Source organism: Astatotilapia calliptera, unplaced genomic scaffold (genome assembly GCF_900246225.1).
Source record: "Astatotilapia calliptera unplaced genomic scaffold, fAstCal1.2 U_scaffold_9, whole genome shotgun sequence".
NCBI classification, from domain to species: domain Eukaryota; kingdom Metazoa; phylum Chordata; class Actinopteri; order Cichliformes; family Cichlidae; genus Astatotilapia; species Astatotilapia calliptera.
Genome location: NW_020535833.1, coordinates 564802 through 571004, shown reverse-complemented (window position 1 = coordinate 571004; position 6203 = coordinate 564802).

Genomic DNA, 6203 nt, shown 5'->3' with positions numbered 1-6203 from the left:
TGTTGCTTCCACATTAAACAGAAGAGCAGCGACATGGATGCAGGTCTCCGCGACGCCGGCCATACAGGTGCAGTGGGCGGCTTCAAACTTCCCTGTGATGCTCACAATGACCCATGGCTGCAATGCTGTTCATTCAGTTTTTGAGAGTGCAGGACCTGAAACACACACACAGGCAATGTTAATTTAAAGACAAGGACTTAAATGAACAAAGGCTGACATAAATGTTTTTTATCTACTTTCAAATCCATTTGTCACAAATGTAACAATGAACATGTTTAGAAAGTTAGCACATACATGTAATTTTCTTTTTTTTTTATGTATCCATCTATAGAACGCTGTATGATATATTCTAAATCTGTCTGTTCTCTTTCAGAAACCTGCCTATAAAAAAAATTATAGTGACACTGTGTGGTTTTTTCCCATATTACTAACATGCCAATTTGTTTGTTGTGATTTATTATCAGCCAGACCCATATTTGCTTTAAATGACAAATTTATTTAAGACGGAGTGATTTATCCAAGTCTGGGATGGTACGTGTTAACAGCCGCTCATAGATCCTACCTGCCGGATCTTCTTTTCATTGATATTGCTATTATGACTGATGAAGCCGAGCTGGTGAGTTTCTGTGTTAACTAAGTAACATGTTAAAGCTATAAATATGACTATTACTAAACTGCACTGTCATTAATAGTGTTGCTTTGTTAATGTTGTATGGTTGTTTTATTTTGTGTCTTTCAGTTGATTACCTGGCTTCTGTAAAGGCACAGTTACTGTACTGGTGTTAGTTTATGCTTGTACAATAAAACTTATAAAAGGCAGCAACCAGATGCCTGAGTACGACACAGTTTCATCAGTTAAAACACACCCTTACGGTGGGAGTTTACTAATTTAAAGGTAGTTAGCTTAGTAAAAACCGTACAGACACAGGACACAAACACGTAAGCAAGATGTATAATTAGGATTATTTAAATATGAATAAATCATTGCAATTTCTTTAACCATAGAGAATAACTAAATCCTTCAGGTCAATGTCACGTCAATGCACTGAACTCACTATGTTATCCATCTAACAGAGCCTCCACATGTTCTCACTGTAATTTCCCCCTCATGAGTGAATTTATGCTGCTCTAATGTGAATGTTCAGGGCGGAAATCAAATGCAGTACTCAAGCTGACTTACCTTTGTCTGAATGATGACGTACTCACAACATGGAGGCTTAAAATAGCCAAATCTTGTACCCAATCCTTGGTGAATTGGATGTGTACCTCCAGAGATTTATAATTGCGAAGCCGGTTCACCTTGTACGTGCTGACTCCACAGACAAGGTTAGGAAAATATATCAGGCTAAGTCAATAGCGGTAGGTCTTTGGGGTTTCTACTCCACGGCCGTATTTCATACGGGTCCACATTTCCAATGCATGCTATTTTTTGCAAGTACCGTCTCTTTGCATCCAGACACAATCTGCCTCTGTACCGTCCTTTTTCTTTTGAGCTGCTTTTAAGCATGTTTCTAGTAACCGTGTTTCCAACACAGTTAGCATTAGCATATGACGTCTTACATAGGCATATATGTGAACAAAGAATACCGTGTAGGTGTGTGTGTGTGTGAACGCACTCCCCTCTTCACGCTAAACAGGGTTGTTACAGACCTCCTAGGATGAGACATTCTTTCAATCTACAAACGATTATACACTTCTAAGCATAAATGATTATATGTTTCTAAATACAAATTACAATAATAAAATATAAACTAGGCCTGCACAATAAATCGAAAATTTATTGTCATTGTGATATCAGCCTGTGTGATAAAAGATGGCGAAAACTGCGATAATTGGGTACCTTAAAATGTTTACACACGTGCTTTAAAGAATTTACCAATCAAAGAAACCCCTCTACACATTTGACCAGTCAAATAGAGCCCTTCACGGCATTAACCAATCAAATGGATTAGAGGCCCGCCTCCTATGTAGGTGGGGAGCGAACAACGCTGCAGCGAGTCAGAGTTGTAATGGCTGAGAGTGAGACGCATGACGAGAACGCTACTGACTATGAACTCGTGGCTCAAAAAAGAAAAAAAATAGTACCTCGCTTATTTGGAGGTACTCTGGATTTGATAAAGACAACGTTCTCCAAACACAGGTACTCTGCAAAACTTGCCGAACACTCGTGGCAACCACCAGAGGAAACACGACTAATCTCCACCATAATCTTCAATACAACCACAGAGAACAGTTTGAAGAGTTCCAGAAAGATAGGGCTGGCGAAACACAGGTTGCTAATGTTAAGACAAAGAGCACAGCACTCCAACAGCCGTTTTTCAAGTGGAACTCCTTATGAGAAAACGTCAAAGCGGTACAAAGAAATAACAGAGGCCATTACACAATTTTTGGTTAAAGACATGATGCCTATAAATACAGTTAGCAGAGAGGGCTTCACCAGTCTGATACATAAAGTGGACCGGAGATACCGCATCCCCTCATGAAACTACTTTTCCCGTGTTGCCATTCCACAAATGTACAAAACATGCCGCAAGACTGTCATGTTGGAACTGAGCCAAGCTGAAAACTACGCAGGCACTACAGACATCAATCAATCAATCAATCAATCAAGGCTTTATTCACCACATGCAGGTTGCCCTGCAGTGAAATGGGACCCCCCCCCCCCCCCGACCTTACACACACAACACAGACATTACATGGGGATAAAGGTCGGAGATCGGTAGCATTACAGAAAAACACTGAAATGTACACTACAGTGGGAAAGTACAAGAGGAAAAAAGAGACCTCTACTGATGCTGTGCTTCCATGGTAGGACAGCACGAGAACAGGAAACAAAAAAACTCCTCTGCACAAAAAGCACATAAATGTCCACAGCACAACTTGTGAAAGACATGACAAGCCACAGGATTGGGTGGGGGGTGAGGAGTAATACGAAGCGAACACAGCAGCCGCCCTGCACAGCGCTACCATTCCAGCGCGACACAGAGACCCGCCGTGTTCCCCTGCAGGAAACAAGCATCGAACGCGTTTGAAAAGGGAGGGGGATGAGTGTGTGCTTATCAGTGTAAGTGTATGTGTGTGCGTGTCCATAGTTCAGCTGAGACAGTGTCCTCTGCCGTGCCAGGCTAAGTAAACAGTCTTCCAGCCAACCCAGGTGGCCTTGCATGGAATGGGAAGGAACAGTCTAAACACAGTCGTTATCAGAGTGTTGTTTTTGGGCTCCAGCCTCGAGACTGCCGCTGGCGCCAAAGGGGTATCCGCATGAAGTGATTGTGCTTTTTACTTTAGTGCGAACAGCTCATATGAATTTCAAAGCAGTTCTACAGTCCAACACTGGTCTCTCAATCTCCCGTTGGAGAGCCGCGAGCTTCTCCATACTTGCGTTCTGTGATGTTGTCATTTCTTGTGCTCAAGGAACAGATTTCTGAGAAATCACGGCAGTGTGCCTCCCCGAGATGTCATCCAATTTGCACCCAGAGATGTTATTCCGAGCTAGCCCTTCCGAGATGTATCCAGTCTGCAGTCAGAGATCTTATTCTGAGTATTCACAGCAGCCGTAGCCTCTCCAAGATCTTATCTGTGCTGACTCAATGAGCCCATTTTGAGAAACTCACGCCTCTCCCGTCATTCCAATCCCAGCGGGCAGCCTTGTGGGGGTTTGAACAGCCGGTTCCGCTTTCTTAATTCTTCGATAAGTCAGGGCCAAGCCAGCTCCGATCCGCCAGAACCCTGTTATCATGGTTCCGAATAGGTAGATATCTTCAGCACTCAGGCCCACCCAAGCCCAGACTTCTCGTTGAGAAAAGGGTGTCAATTGCATTCAGGGACCAGTTGATCCAATCCGTAATTCCTCTTTTAGGTTTTAGAGAACAGACTGTGAGAAAATGTTCCAGGGAAAACTAATAAAAAACACGAGACAAGACAAGGACATGAGGAGCTAAGCTGGGAAGATAAGGGAGAGGAGAGGAGAAAAAGTGCGACCGCCTTCGCTGAGAGCCAAAAGAGAATATCTCGTTTGGCTCTCAGCGATGGTCAAGTCGTACAACGGAACCATATATGACTTTCACAGTGCACTTCCTCACCTTCCTTTCAGAATTCAATCCTCAGCAAATTTTTTATGGGGGCAATGTTTCAGTGTTAAAGTGCACTTTGTTGTTACACTGCTAATACAGCAGATTTCTTTAAATAAAACTGTTGCAGTAAAACGGAAATTATGTATTCGGGGTTTTTTTTGCTATTTATTTTATTGCAAGTCATATCGTTATGGCAATATTGATCACAGTTATCGCACATCGCAGGTTTTCCTAATATCGTGCAGCCCTAATATAGACCCAACACCAGTCTCTCTCTCTCTCTCTCTAATTATATCATCCTGTCCTATCTGCCAGCTTTTGCAATGAGAATATTAACCTCAATGAATGGTGGTGCCAAACACGTTTTGCTTTTGCAAGAACAGATATATAGAATCTCTATAGGCTTCTCTTGTTCATGTGAGCCTTTTATCTGTTTATTTAGTCATTTATATTTGTGTTATTTCAGATATTACCAGGGGTGGGACTTGATTAAAAACATTAAATTAATTAGAGGCTTTGTAATTAATTAATCTCGATTAATCATACTTAATCACGCAAAAAAATTTACCTCAAAGCGCAAATGTTTATCTTAATTTAAAAGGGTTTTAGTGGGTGACAGAATCAAATAATTGTCATGACCCTGTGCCTTCTCGGCTGACTCTGTATGGCTACAAGTGATTTTGTTGTGCTGCGTCTCTCTCTCCCCTCCCGCACACTGCGCTCTACCGGTGCGGAGTCATGATGGCTCCAGCCCCTGGCTCGGACACCTGCAAGCAATCATCTCATTCACTTCTTAAGGCGGCTGCTGAGAGTGCTTCTTCGCTGGATTATTGTGTAACACTCGTCAGTGTCATTGCAAGTTTGAGCTTTTTCCCGAGTTTCTTTCATGCCGCAACTTACCTGTTCTTCCTCCCTGTGCCAGATTTCTCGCCAGCCTGAGGACTGCCATTTGGTGAGCTAAAAGCCGAAGTCCGAGCTACCTGAGCTTCAGTGAAGGATTGTGTACATAGCCCGTCCCCTTCCCGTGCCTGTGTTCCCCGGAGACCCTCTTCCTGTGCCCCCTCACCTGTATATATCCACACCTGGTGTCTGTGTGTAAATAAATTGTGAACTTAAGTGACCGTCTGCCTCCGAGTCTCTCCTGAGCCTGACAATAATAGACATGGACATAATACTGTAAACTCAAGCTCTTTTAATTTATGGGGAAAAAAGCATTTCGTGCGATATGACCAAAATCTCATATCTCGATATAAGACATCTATCATCCCGATAACGATATAAATCACAAAAATGTAACATTTTCTGTAAATTCTGTGAATCTCAGGCAGCTCGATTTGCGGGAAGTGTTTCCAGCTGGGCGTCGTGTACCTGGAGTCGAGTGTTTTAACCGATGCGTGAAACTATACATTTTTACAAGTTGTAAAGGCCGCCGTTTTCTTTGTAAGTATTTATTACACGGCGTGCTGCGGGGAAAAGCCTGTTCTAACGTTTGAGTCTAAGGTTTATTTTTAGCACTCGACGGCTCTTTTTTGCGCCTCATCCGTAAATACTCTGCATACTCTTTCACGTGATTCAGTTTATTTTGAAAAGTCTCAACATGATCTTGAGCTTTATTGTAAAAGGTTTATGTGGAAAATAAACAAGCGGACACGCAATGGTTTTACCATCCTTGTTGCTAACGACAACGCTTAAAAACTGGCGCCTGTCCGCCCGTAATGTGGTTATATTAAATATAAGAGAAAGAGAACTTTAAGAAATTAATATAGCCACTACAGTGACCATCAAAACGGTGAAAAAATATTGCAGTAAACAGTTTATTTTGCAACACCACGAAACAAACGATAGCGTAAAATGAAACCACAGCTTTTTCATATCATCATCCGATATATATCGTTATATCGAACAGCCCTAATCCCTGGACAAAATTGGGCAGACTTTAAGTCCATTTTCAAAATGGTATTGTCTTTAAATAATAATAATGAAAATTTCAACATAAAGTGCAGTTTTTCGTCTTAAAAATTTTTGCAGAAACATAAAAGGTTATTTAAGCAGCTTCGCCTTTAAACTCTGACTAACCTTGGCCTACATAATTTTGTGCATGAGGCTAAAACAATGTGATCATCAAAAATT